Raw genomic sequence first — 13,331 nt, forward strand, 5'->3', positions numbered from 1 at the left:
AATGTATCCCTTTGATCTCGTTTTGTTTTCTGATTTCTCTGGCTAGGACTTCAAGAATTATATTGAATAAGTAGGGAGAGAGTGGGCACCCTTGTCTAGTCCCTGATTTTAGTGGGATTGCTTCAAGTTTTTCTCCATTTATTTTAATGTTTGCTACTGGTTTGGTGTTTATGGCTTTTACTATGTTTAGGTATACACCCTGAATTCCTGTTCCTTCCAGGACTTTTATCATGAAGGGGTGTTGAATTTGTCAAATGCATTCTCAGCATCTAGTGAAATGATCATGTGGTTTTTATCTTTCAGTTTGTTTATATAGTGGATTATATTGATGGTTTTCCGTTTATTGAACCATTTCTGCATACCTGGTATGAAGTCTACTTTATCATGATGGGTTATTCTGATGTGTTCTTGGATTCAGTTTGCAAGAATTTTATTGAGTATTTTTGCATCGATATTCATAAGGGAAATTGGTCTGAAGTTCTCTTTCTTTGTTGGCTCTTTGTGTGGTTTAGGTCTAAGAGTGATTGTGGCTTCATAGAAGTAATCTGGCAGTCCTCCGTCTGTTTAATTTTGTGGAATAGTTTGGACAGTATTGGTATGAGGTCTCATATGAAGGTCTGATAGAATTCTGTGCTGAATCCATTTGGACCTGGGCTCTTTTTGGTTGGGAGACTTTTAATGACTGCTTCTGTGTCTTTAGGAGTTATGGGGTTGTTTAACTGGTTTATCTGTTCCTGATTAACTTAGGCACCTGGTATCTGATTAGGAAATCGTCCATTTCCTCCAGATTTTCAAGTTATGTAGCATATAGGCTATTGTAGTAGGATTTGATGACTTTTTAAAAATTTCCTCTGATTCTGTTGTTATGTCTCCCTTTTCATTTGTAATTTTGTTAATATGAACACACTCTCTGTGTCCTCTATTTAGTCTAGCTAAGGGTTTATCTATCTTATTGATATTTTCAAAGAACCAGCTATGGTTCTCTTGATTCTCTGAATAGACCTTTCTGTTTCTATTTGGTTGATTTCAGCTCTGAGTTTGATTTCCTGCCTTCTACTGCTCCTGGGTGTATTTGCTTCTTTTTTTGTTATGAAGAGCAGCTTTAGCACGTTGTGGTCTGATAGGACGCATGGGATTATTTCTATCTTTCTGTATCTGTTGTGGCCTGTTTTATGACCAATTATATGGTCAATTTTGGAGAAAGTACCATGAGGTGGTGAGAAGAAGGTATATCCTTTTGTTTTGTGATAAAATGTTCTATAAATATCTGTTAAATCCATTTGGTTCATGACTTCTCTTAGCTGTCTATGTCTCTGTTTAATTTCTGTTTCTATGATCTGCCCTTTGATGAGATTGGGGTGTTGAAATCTCTTACTATTATTGTGTGAGGTGCAATATGTGCTTTTAGCTTTATTAAGGTTTCTTTTATGTATATAGGTATTTGGAGCATAGATATTTAGGATTGAGAGTTCATCCTGGTGGATTTTTTCTTTGATGAATATGAAGTGTCCTTCTTTATCTTTTTGGATGACTTTTGGTTGAAAATCGATGTTATTCAATATTAGAGTGACTACTCCAGCTTGCTTCTTCAGACCATTTTCTTGGAAAGTTGTTTTCCAGCATTTTACTGTGATGTAGTGTCTGTCTTTGTCTCTGAAGTGTGTTTGCTGTAGGCAACAAAATGCTTTTTTTAATCTGTGTCTTTTTATTGGGGAATGGGATCTATTCATGTTGAGAGATATTAAGGAATAGTGATTGTTGCTTCCTGTCATCTTCCTATTTGGAGGTTACATTATGTTTGTGTGCTTGTCTTCTCTTTGTTTTGTTGCAAAACGATTAGTTTCTTGCTTTTTCTAGTGTGTAGCTTGCCTCCTTGTGTTTGGCTTTACCATTTATTATCCTTTGTAGGTTTGTAGAAAAATATTTTTTAAATTTGGTTTTGGCATGGAATATCTTGGTTTCTCCATTTATGTTAATTGAGAGTTTTGCTGGTATTTGTGTTCTTTTAGGGTCTGTATGACATCTGTCCAGGATCTTCTGGCTTTCAAAATCTCTGGTGAGAAATCTGTTGTAATTCTGATAGGTCTGCCTTTATATGTTACTTGACATTTTTCCCTTATTGCTTTTAATATTCTTTCTTTGTTTTGTGCATTTGGTGTTTTGACTATTATGTGACTGGAGGCTTTTCTTTTCTGGTCCAATCTATTTGGAGTTCTGTAGACGTCTTGTGTATTTATGGGCATCTCTTTCTTTAGGTTAGGGAAGTTTTCTTCTGTGACTTTATTGAAGATATTTACTAGTCCTTTGAGTTGGGAGTCTTCACTCTCTTCCATAACTATTATTCTTAGTTTGATCTTCTCATTGTGTCCTGGATTTCCTGTATGTTTTGGGCCAGTAGCTTTTTTCGTTTTATCTTTGACAGTTGTGTCGATGATATCTATGGAATCTTCTGGTCCTGAGATTCTCTCTTCTATCTCCTGTATTCTGTTGATGATGCTTGTATCTACAGCTCATTTTTTCTTCCTTCGGATTTCTCTATCCAGAGTTGTCTCCCTTGGTGCTTTCTTTATTAATTCTATTTCCATTTTCAATTCCTTCACCTGTTTGATTGTGTTTTCCTGTAATTCTTTCAGGGATTTTTGTGTTTCCTCTCTAATGGCTTCTACTTGTTTATTTGTGTTTTCCTGCACTTCTCTAAGGGTGTCTTTATGTCTTTCTTGAAGTCCTCCATCATCATGATCAAATATGATTTTAAATCTATTTCTTGCTTTTCTGGTGATTTTGGCTGTTCAATGTTTGCTTTTGTGGGAGAATTGGGCTCTGATGATGCCATGTAGTCTTGTTTTCTGTTCTTTGGGTTCCTGTGCTTGCCTCTTGGCGTCAGGTTGTCTCTGGTGTTGCCTTGTTCTGCTATTTCTGACAGTAGCTTGACCGTCCTATAGGCCTGTGTGTCAGGAGTGCTGAAGACCTCTTTTCCTGTTTTCTTCCAGACAGTTATGGGAACAAAGTGTTTTGTTTCCAAGCGTGTAGTCGCTCCTTTCTACTGGCTTTCAGCTATTCCCCTGGGTTTGTATCCAGAGTCCACCAGGCAGGTCACTTGAAGCAGAAAAGTTGGTCTTGTCTCTGTTCTCAGGCCTGAAGTCTCTCCTCAGGGCTGGGTTTCAGCTCTCCATGAGAGCAATGACCAGAGGAGCCTGTCCCTACTTTTGGGTCCCTGTGTGCAGGGGGCTGTGATGGTGCTAGGTGTTTTCTTCTAGAGACAGAAATGTGGGCAGAGAGTAGTCTCCTCTGGCTTCCCAGACATGTCTGCCCCTCTGAAGGTGTACCTCTCCCTCCCACAGGATTTGGGTGCAGGGAACTGTTTTACCAAGTCTGTTCAGATCCAGATGCAGTCTGGACCACAGGGCTCCTGCAGCTTGACTTCCCCTATCTTCCTGTTCCCAGAGGCCCTATACAATTTCCTCTTGCACCAGGGATTGGGAAAAGGTGGAGAGAAGTGGTGGTCTCTCCTGCCCTGCAGTTTCAGGATTGCACACACGTCTGGGTGATGAGCTTTCTCTTCCTTGGTGTTTGGGAGCAGGGAGGAGTAGGCCATGATCAACGAGGTTTGTTATGAATATTCTTAAGGGATGGATGTTGTATATTTAGGTGGGCAATTATATCTTATCAATTAGATCAAAGGTTATTGTGTTCTGTATTTTCATGTGCAATTTAAGTGTAAGAGGGTGAGTGATGGTTGGAGAGTCTGGGCTGCCACAGAATTGGGATGTGTGCTTCTGACATGGAAACCAGCCCTGGAAACTGGATGGGTAGAGAGATTGTTGATAGCTCAGAGAGAGGTCTTCAGCTGTTTGATATGTGATGGAGCAGAATGGGTGTGATGTTTTACTGACTAGGATTAAGATCAGGTATCCTGTGGTAACACAGTGCCGGACCCAGAGCAGGTAAAAAGACTTTTCTTTCTTTTTTTTTTTTTATTAACTTGAGTATTTCTTATATACATTTCGAGTGTTATTCCCTTTCCCGGTTTCCGGGCAAACATCCGCCTCCTCCCTCCCCTTCCTTACGGGTATTCCCCTCCCAGTCCTCCCCCCATTGCCACCCTCCCCCCAACAGTCTAGTTCACTGGGGGTTCAGTCTTAGCAGGACCCAGGGCTTCCCCTTCCACTGGTGCTCTTACTAGGATATTCATTGCTACCTATGAGGTCAGAGTCCAGGGTCAGTCCATGTATAGTCTTTAGGTAGTGGCTTAGTCCCTGGAAGCTCTGGTTGGTTGGCATTGTTGTACATATGGGGTCTGGAGCCCCTTCAAGCTCTTCCAGTTCTTTCTCTGATTCCTTCAACGGGGGTTCTATTCTCAGTTCAGTGGTTTGCTGCTGGCAATCGCCTCTGTATTTGCTGTATTCTGGCTGTGTCTCTCAGGAGCGATCTACATCCGGCTCCTGTCGGTCTGCACTTCTTTGCTTCATCCATCTTGTCTAATTGGGTGGCTGTATATGTATGGGCCACATGTGGGGCAGGCTCTGAATGGGTGTTCCTTCAGTCTCTGTTTTAATCTTTGTCTCTCTCTTCCCTGCCAAGAGTATTCTTGTTCCCCTTTTAAAGAAGGAGTGAAGCATTCACATTTTGATCATCCGTCTTGAGTTTCATTTGTTCTAGGCATCTAGGGTAATTCAAGCATTTGGGCTAATAGCCACTTATCAATGAGTGCATACCATGTATGTCTTTCTGTGATTGGGTTAGCTCACTCAGAATGATATTTTCCAGTTCCAACCATTTGCCTACGAATTTCATAAAGTCGTTGTTTTTGATAGCTGAGTAATATTCCATTGTGTAGATGTACCACATTTTCTGTATCCATTCTTCTGTTGAAGGGCATCTGGGTTCTTTCCAGCTTCTGGCTATTATGAATAAGGCTGCGATGAACATAGTGGAGCACTTGTCTTTTTTATATGTTGGGGCATCTTTTGGGTATATGCCCAAGAGAGGTATAGCTGGATCCTCAGGCAGTTCAATGTCCAATTTTCTGAGGAACCTCCAGACTGATTTCCAGAATGGTTGTACCAGTCTGCAATCCCACCAATAATGAATTGAGGAGTGTTCCTCTTTCTCCGCATCCTCGCCAGCATCTGCTGTCACCTGAGTTTTTGATCTTAGCCATTCTCACTGGTGTGAGGTGAAATCTCAGGGTTGTTTTGATTTGCATTTCCCTTATGACTAAAGATGTTGAACATTTCTTTAGGTGTTTCTCAGCCATTCGGCATTCCTCAGCTGTGAATTGTTTGTTTAGCTCTGAACCCCATTTTTTAATAGGGTTATTTGTTTCCCTGCGGTATAACTTCTTGAGTTCTTTGTATATTTTGGATATAAGGCCTCTATCTGTTGTAGGATTGGTAAAGATCTTTTCCCAATCTGTTGGTTGCCGTTTTGTCCTAGCCAACAGTGTCCTTTGCCTTACCGAAGCTTTGCAGTTTTATGAGATCCCATTTGTCGATTCTTGATCTTAGAGTATAAGCCATTGGTGTTTTGTTCAGGAAATTTTTTCCAGTGCCCATGTGTTCCAGATGCTTGCCTAGTTTTTCTTCTATTAGTTTGAGTGTGTCTGGTTTGATGTGGAGGTCCTTGATCCACTTGGACTTAAGCTTTGTACAGGGTGATAAGTATGGATCGATCTGCATTTTTCTACATATTGACCTCCAGTTGAACCAGCACCATTTGCTGAAAATGCTATCTTTTTTCCATTGGATGGTTTTGGCTCCTTTGTCAAAAATCAAGTGACCATAGGTGTGCAGGTTCATTTCTGGGTCTTCAATTCTGTTCCATTGGTCTATCTGTCTGTCTCTGTACCAATACCATGCAGTTTTTATCACTATTGCTCTGTAATACTGCTTGAGTTCAGGGATAGTGATTCCCCCTGAAGTCCTTTTATTGTTGAGGATAGTTTTAGCTATCCTGGGTTTTTTGTTATTCCAGATGAATTTGCAAATTGTTCTGTCTAACTCTTTGAAGAATTGGACTGGTATTGTGATGGGGATTGCATTGAATCTGTAGATCATTTTGGTAAAATGGCCATTTTTACTATATTAATCCTGCCAATCCATGAGCATGGGAGATCTTTCCATCTTCTGAGGTGTTCTTCAATTTCTTTCTTCAGTGTCTTGAAGTTCTTATTGTACAGATCTTTTACTTGCTTGGTTAAAGTCACACCGAGGTACTTTATATTATTTGGGTCTATTATGAAGGGTGTCATTTCCCTAATTTCTTTCTCGGCTTGTTTCTCTTTTGTGTAGAGGAAGGCTACTGACTTATTTGAGTTAATTTTATACCCAGCCACTTTGCTGAAGTTGTTTATCAGCTTTAGTAGTTCTCTGGTGGAACTTTTGGGATCACTTAAATATACCATCATATCATCTGCAAATAGTGATATTTTGACTTCTTCTTTTTTTTATACCGAATATACTTATTTTTTTATTAGATATTTTATTTACATTTCTAATGTTATCCCCTTCCCGGTTTCCTGTCCATGAACTCCGTATCCCATGCCCCCCTCCCTTCTTCTATGAGGGTGCTCCCCCACCCACTCACCACTACTGCCTGCCCGCCCTGTACGTATGTAGGTATTCCCCTGCACCTCAGCATCGAGCCTTCCCGGGACCAAGGGCTTTTTCTCCCATTAATGCCCGACAAGGCCATCCTCTGCTACATATGCAGTTGGAGCCATGAGTTGCACCATGTGTACTCTTTGGTTGGTGGTTTAGTTCCTGGGAGCTCTCAGGGGTGCGGTAGGGGGGTGGGTTGGTTGGTTGATATTATTGTTCTTCCTATGGGGTTGCAAACCCCTTCAGCTCCTTGAGTCTTTTCTCTACCTCTTCCATTGGGTCCCCTTGCTCAGTCTGATGGTTGGCTGCGAGCATCCGCATCTGTATTTGTCAGGTTCTGACCGAGCCTCTCAGAGGACAGCTGTATCAGGCCCCTGTCAGTCTGTACTTCTTGGCATCAGCAATAGTGTCTGGGTTTGGTGTCTGCATGTGAGATGGACTCCCCCAGGTGGGGCAGTCTCTGGATGGCCTTTCTTTCAGTCTCTGCTCCACATTTTGTCTCCATATTTCCTTTAGACAGAAGCAATTCTGGGTTAAAAAGTTGAAGATGAGTGGCCCCATCCCCCAACGGGGGGCTTTACCTAACCTCTGGATATGTTCTCTACAGGTTCTCCCTCCCCTTTGTTGGGCATTTCAGCTAATCTCATTCCCATTGGGTCCTGGGAGTATCTTACTTTCCTGGCATCCGGGACTTGCTGGTGGCTACGGCCAGTTCCCCATCCCCATTGTTACACACCTCTGTTCAAATTCCTGACCCTCTGTATATCATACACATATCCTTCCATACCTGATCCTACCTCCTTTTCCCCCTACCTCTCTTCTCTTCCTCCCAAGTTCCTCCTACCATCTACTTCCCGTGAATATTTTGTTCCCCTCTTCTAAGAAGGACTGAAGCATCTACACTTTGGTCATCCTTCTTTTTGGGCTTCATATGGTATGTGAATTGTATCTTGGGAATTCCAAGATTTGGGGCTAATATCCACTTATCAGTGAGTGCATATTGTGTGTGCTCTTTTAAGACTGGATTACCTCACTCTGAATAATATTTTCTAGTTCTATCCTTTTGCCTGCGAATTTCAGTAAATCATTGTTTTTAATGGCTGAGTACTACTCACTCCATTGTGTAAATGTACCACATTTTCTGTATCCATTCCTCTCTTGAAGGACATCTGGGTTCTTTCCAGCTTCTGGCTATTATAAATAAGGCTGCAATGAACATAGTGGACCACGTGTCTCTTTTATATGTTGAGGCATCTTTTGGGTATATGCCCAAGAGAGGTATAGCTGGATCCTCAGGCAGTTCAATGTCCAATTTTCTGAGGAACCTCCAGACTGATTTCCAGAATGGTTTTACCAGTCTGCAATCCCACCAACAATGGAGAAGTGTTCCTCTTTGTCTACATCCTCGCCAGCATCTGCTGTCACCTGAGTTTTTGATCTTAGCCATTCTGACTGGGGTGAGGTAGAATCTCAGAGTTGTTTTGATTTGTGTTTTCCTGATGACTAAGGATATTGAACACTTCTTCAGATGCGATATTCCTCAATTGAGAATTCTTTGTCTAGCTCTATACCCATTTTTTAATAGGGTTATTTGGTTCTTTGGAGTTTAACTTCTTGAGTTTTTTGAACATATTGTATATTAGCCCTCTATTGTATGTAGGATTGGTAGAGATCTTTTCCTAATTTGTTGGTTGCCATTTTGTACTACTTGACAGTGTCCTTTGGCTTACAGAAGATTTGCAATTTTTTTCTTTTTTTTTCTTTTTTTTTTTATTAACTTGAGTATTTCTTATATACATTTCGAATGTTATTCCCTTTCCCGGTTTCCGGGCAAACATCCCCCTCCCCCCTCCCCTTCCTTATGGGTGTTCCCCTCCCAACCCTCCCCCCATTGCCGCCCTCCCCCCATAGACTAGTTCACTGGGGGTTCAGTCTTAGCAGGACCCAGGGCTTCCCCTTCCACTGGTGCTCTTACTAGGATATTCATTGCTACATATGGGGTCAGAGTCCAGGGTCAGTCCATGTATAGTCTTTAGGTAGTGGCTTAGTCCCTGGAAGCTCTGGTTGCTTGGCATTGTTGTACTTTTGGGGTCTCGAGCCCCTTCAAGCTCTTCCAGTTCTTTCTCTGATTCCTTCAACAGGGGACCTAATCTCAGTTCAGTGGTTTGCTGCTGGCATTCGCCTCTGTATTTGCTGTATTCTGGCTGTGTCTCTCAGGAGCGATCTACATCCGGCTCCTGTCGGTCTGCACTTCTTTGCTTCATCCATCTTGTCTAATTGGGTGGCTGTATATGTATGGGCCACATGTGGGGCAGGCTCTGAATGGGTGTTCCTTCAGTCTCTGTTTTAATCTTTGCCTCTCCCTTCCCTGCCAAGGGTATTCTTTTTCCTCATTTAAAGAAGGAGTGAAGCATTCACATTTTGATCATCCGTCTTGAGTTTCGTTTGTTCTAGGGATCTAGGGTAATTCAAGCATTTGGGCTAATAGCCACTTATCAATGAGTGCATACCATGTATGTCTTTCTGTGATTGGGTTAGCTCACTCAGGATGATATTTTCCAGTTCCAACCATTTGCCTACGAATTTCATAAACTCGTTGTTTTTGATAGCTGAGTAATATTCCATTGTGTAGATGTACCACAATTTCTGTATCCATTCCTCTGTTGAAGGGCATCTGGGTTCTTTCCATTTTCTGGCTATTATAAATAAGGCTGCGATGAACATAGTGGAGCACGTGTCTCTTTTATATGTTGAGGCATCTTTTGGGTATATGCCCAAGAGAGGTATAGCTGGATCCTCAGGCAGTTCAATGTCCAATTTTCTGAGGAACCTCCAGACTGATTTCCAGAATGGTTTTACCAGTCTGCAATCCCACCAACAATGGAGGAGTGTTCCTCTTTCTCCACATCGTTGCCAGCATCTGCTGTCACCTGAGTTTTTGATCTTAGCCATTCTCACTGGTGTGAGGTGAAATCTCAGGGTTGTTTTGATTTGCATTTCCCTTATGACTAAAGATGTTGAACATTTCTTTAGGTGTTTCTCAGCCATTCGGCATTCCTCAGCTGTGAATTCTTTGTTTAGCTCTGAACCCCATTTTTTAATAGGGTTATTTGTTTCCCTGCGGTATAACTTCTTGAGTTCTTTGTATATTTTGGATATAAGGCCTCTATCTGTTGTAGGATTGGTAAAGATCTTTTCCCAATCTGTTGGTTGCCGTTTTGTCCTAACCACAGTGTCCTTTGCCTTACAGAAACTTTGCAGTTCTATGAGATCCCATTTGTCGATTCTTGATCTTAGAGCATAAGCCGTTGGTGTTTTGTTCAGGAAATTTTTTCCAGTGCCTATGTGTTCCAGATGCTTCCCTAGTTTTTCTTCTATTAGTTTGAGTGTGTCTGGTTTGATGTGGAGGTCCTTGATCCACTTGGACTTAAGCTTTGTACAGGGTGATAAGCATGGTTCGATCTGCATTCTTCTACATGTTGCCCTCTAGTTGAACCAGCACCATTTGCTGAAAATGCTATCTTTTTTCCATTGGATGGTTTTGGCTCCTTTGTCAAAAATCAAGTGACCATAGGTGTGTGGGTTCATTTCTGGGTCTTCAATTCTATTCCATTGGTCTATCTGTCTGTCTCTGTACCAATACCATGCAGTTTTTATCACTATTGATCTGTAATACTGCTTGAGTTCAGGGATAGTGATTCCCCCTGATGTCCTTTTATTGTTGAGGATAGCTTTAGCTATCCTGGGTTTTTTGTTATTCCAGATGAATTTGCAAATTGTTCTGTGTAACTCTTTGAAGAATTGGATTGGTATTTTGATGGGGATTGCATTGAATCTGTAGATTGCTTTTGGTAAAATGGCCATTTTTACTATATTAATCCTGCCAATCCATGAGCATGGGAGATCTTTCTATCTTCTGAGGTCTTCTTCAATTTCTTTCCTCAGTGTCTTGAAGTTCTTATTGTACAGATCTTTTACTTGCTTGGTTAAAGTCACACCGAGGTACTTTATATTATTTGGGTCTATTATGCAGGGTGTCGTTTCCCTAATTTCTTTCTCGGCTTGTTTCTCTTTTGTATAGAGGAAGGCAACTGATTTATTTGAGTTAATTTTATACCCAGCCACTTTGCTGAAGTTGTTTATCAGCTTTAGTAGTTCTCTGGTGGAACTTTTGGGATCACTTAAATATACTATCATGTCATCTGCAAATAGTGATATTTTGACCTCTTCTTTTCCGATCTGTATCCCCTTGATCTCCTTTTGTTGTCTGATTGTTCTGGCTAGAACTTCAAGAACTATATTTAATAGGTAGGGAGAGAGTGGGCAGCCTTGTCTAGTCCCTGATTTTAGTGGGATTGCTTCAAGTTTCTCTCCATTTAGTTTAATGTTAGCAACTGGTTTGCTGTATATGGCTTTTACTATGTTTATGTATGGGCCTTGAATTCCTATTCTTTCCAGGACTTTTATCATGAAGGGGTGTTGAATATTGTCAAATGCTTTCTCAGCATCTAATGAAATGATCATGTGGTTTTGTTCTTTCAGTTTGTTTATATAATGGATCACGTTGATGGTTTTCCGTATATTAAACCATCCCTGCATGCCTGGGATGAAGCCTACTTGATCATGGTGGATGATTGTTTGGTCTGCTCTTGGATTCGGTTTGCCAGAATTTTATTGATTATTTTTGCGTCGATATTCATAAGGGAAATTGGTCTGAAGTTCTCTTTCTTTGTTGGGTCTTTGTGTGTTTTAGGCATAAGAGTAAGTGTGGCTTCATAGAAGAAATTCGGTAGTGCTCCATCTCTTTCAATTTTGTGGAATAGTTTGGATAATATTGGTATGAGGTCTTCTATGAAGGTTGATAGAATTCTGCACTAAACCCGTCTGGACCTGGGTTCTTTTTGGTTGGGAGACCTTTAATGACTGCTTCTATTTCCTTAGGAGTTATGGAGTTGTTTAACTGGTTTATCTGTTCCTGATTTAACTTCAGTACCTGGTATCTGTCTAGGAAATTGTCCATTTCCTGCAGATTTTCAAGTTTTGTTGAATATAAGCTTTTATAGTAAGATATGATGATTTTTTGAATTTCCTCTGAATCTGTAGTTATGTCTCCCTTTTCATTTCTGATTTTGTTAATTTGGACACACTCTCTGTGTCCTCTCGTTAGTCTGGCTAAGGGTTTATCTATCTTGTTGATTTTCTCAAAGAACCAACTTTTGGTTCTTTTGATTGTTTCTATGGTCCTATTTGTTTCTACTTGGTTAATTTCAGCTCTGAGTTTGATTATTTCCTGCCTTCTACTCATCCTGGGTGTATTTGCTTCTTTTTGTTCTAGAGCTTTTAGGTGTGCTGTCAAGCTGCTGACCTATGCTCTTTCCTGTTTCTTTCTGCAGGCACTCAGCACTATGAGTTTTCCTCTTAGCACAGCTTTCATTGTGTCCCATAAGTTTGGGTATGTTGTCCCTCATTTTCATTAAATTCTAAAAAGTCTTTAATTTCTTTCTTTATTTCTTCCTTGACCAGGTTATCACTGAGTAGAGTATTTTTCAATTTCCACGTATATGTGGGCATTCTTCCCTTATTGTTATTGAAGACTAGTTTTAGGCCGTGGTGGTCCGATAGCACGCATGGGATTATTTCTATCTTTTTGTACCTGTTGAGGCCCGTTTTTTGACCAATTATATGGTCAATTTTGGAGAAAGTACCATGAGGAGCTGAGAAGAACGTATATCCTTTTGCTTTAGGATAGAATGTTCTATAAATATCCATTAAGTCCATTTGGCTCATGACTTCTCTTAGTCTGTCTACGTCTCTGTTTAATTTCTGTTTCCATGATCTGTCCATTGATGAGAGTGGGTTGTTGAAATCTCCTACTATTATTGTGTGAGGTGCAATGTGTGTTTTTAGCTTTAGTAAGGTTTCTTATACGCATGTAGGTGCCCTTGTATTTGGGGCATAGATATTTAGGATTGAGAGTTCATCATGGTGGATTTTTCCTTCGATGAATATGAAGTGTCCTTCCTTATCTTTTTTGATGACTTTTAGTTGAAAATTGATTTTATTTGATATTAGAATGGCTACTCCAGCTTGCTTCTTGACCATTTGCTTGGAAAGTTGTTTTCCATCCTTTCACTCTGAGGTAGTGTCTGTCTTTGTCTCTGAGGTGTGTTTCCTGCAGGCAGCAGAATGCAGGGTCCTCGTTGCGTATCCAGTTTGTTAATCTATGTCTTTTTATTGGGGAGTTGAGGCCATTGATGTTGAGAGATATTAAGGAATAGTGATTATTGCTTCCCGTTATATTCATATTTGGATGTGAGGTTATGTTTGTGTGCTTTCATTCTCTTTGTTTTGTTGCCAAGACGATTAGTTTCTTGCTTCTTCTAGGGTATAGCTTGCCTCCTTATGTTGGGCTTTACCATTTATTATCCTTTGTAGTGCTGGATTTGTAGAAAGATATTGTGTAAATTTGGTTTTGTTATGGAATATCTTGGTTTCTCCATCTATGTTATGTGAGAATTTTGCAGGATACAGTAACCTGGGTTGGTATTTGTGTTCTCTTAGGGTCTGTATGACATCAGTCCAGGATCTTTTGGCCTTCATAGTTTCTGGCGAAAAGTCTGGTGTGATTCTGATAGGTCTGCCTTTATATGTTACTTGACCTTTTTCCCTTACTGCTTTTAATATTCTTTCTTTATTTTGTGCATTTGGTGTTTTGACTGTTATGTGACAGGA

Source organism: Rattus norvegicus, chromosome 12 (genome assembly GCF_021556685.1).
Source record: "Rattus norvegicus strain SHRSP/BbbUtx chromosome 12, alternate assembly SHRSP_T2T, whole genome shotgun sequence".
NCBI classification, from domain to species: domain Eukaryota; kingdom Metazoa; phylum Chordata; class Mammalia; order Rodentia; family Muridae; genus Rattus; species Rattus norvegicus.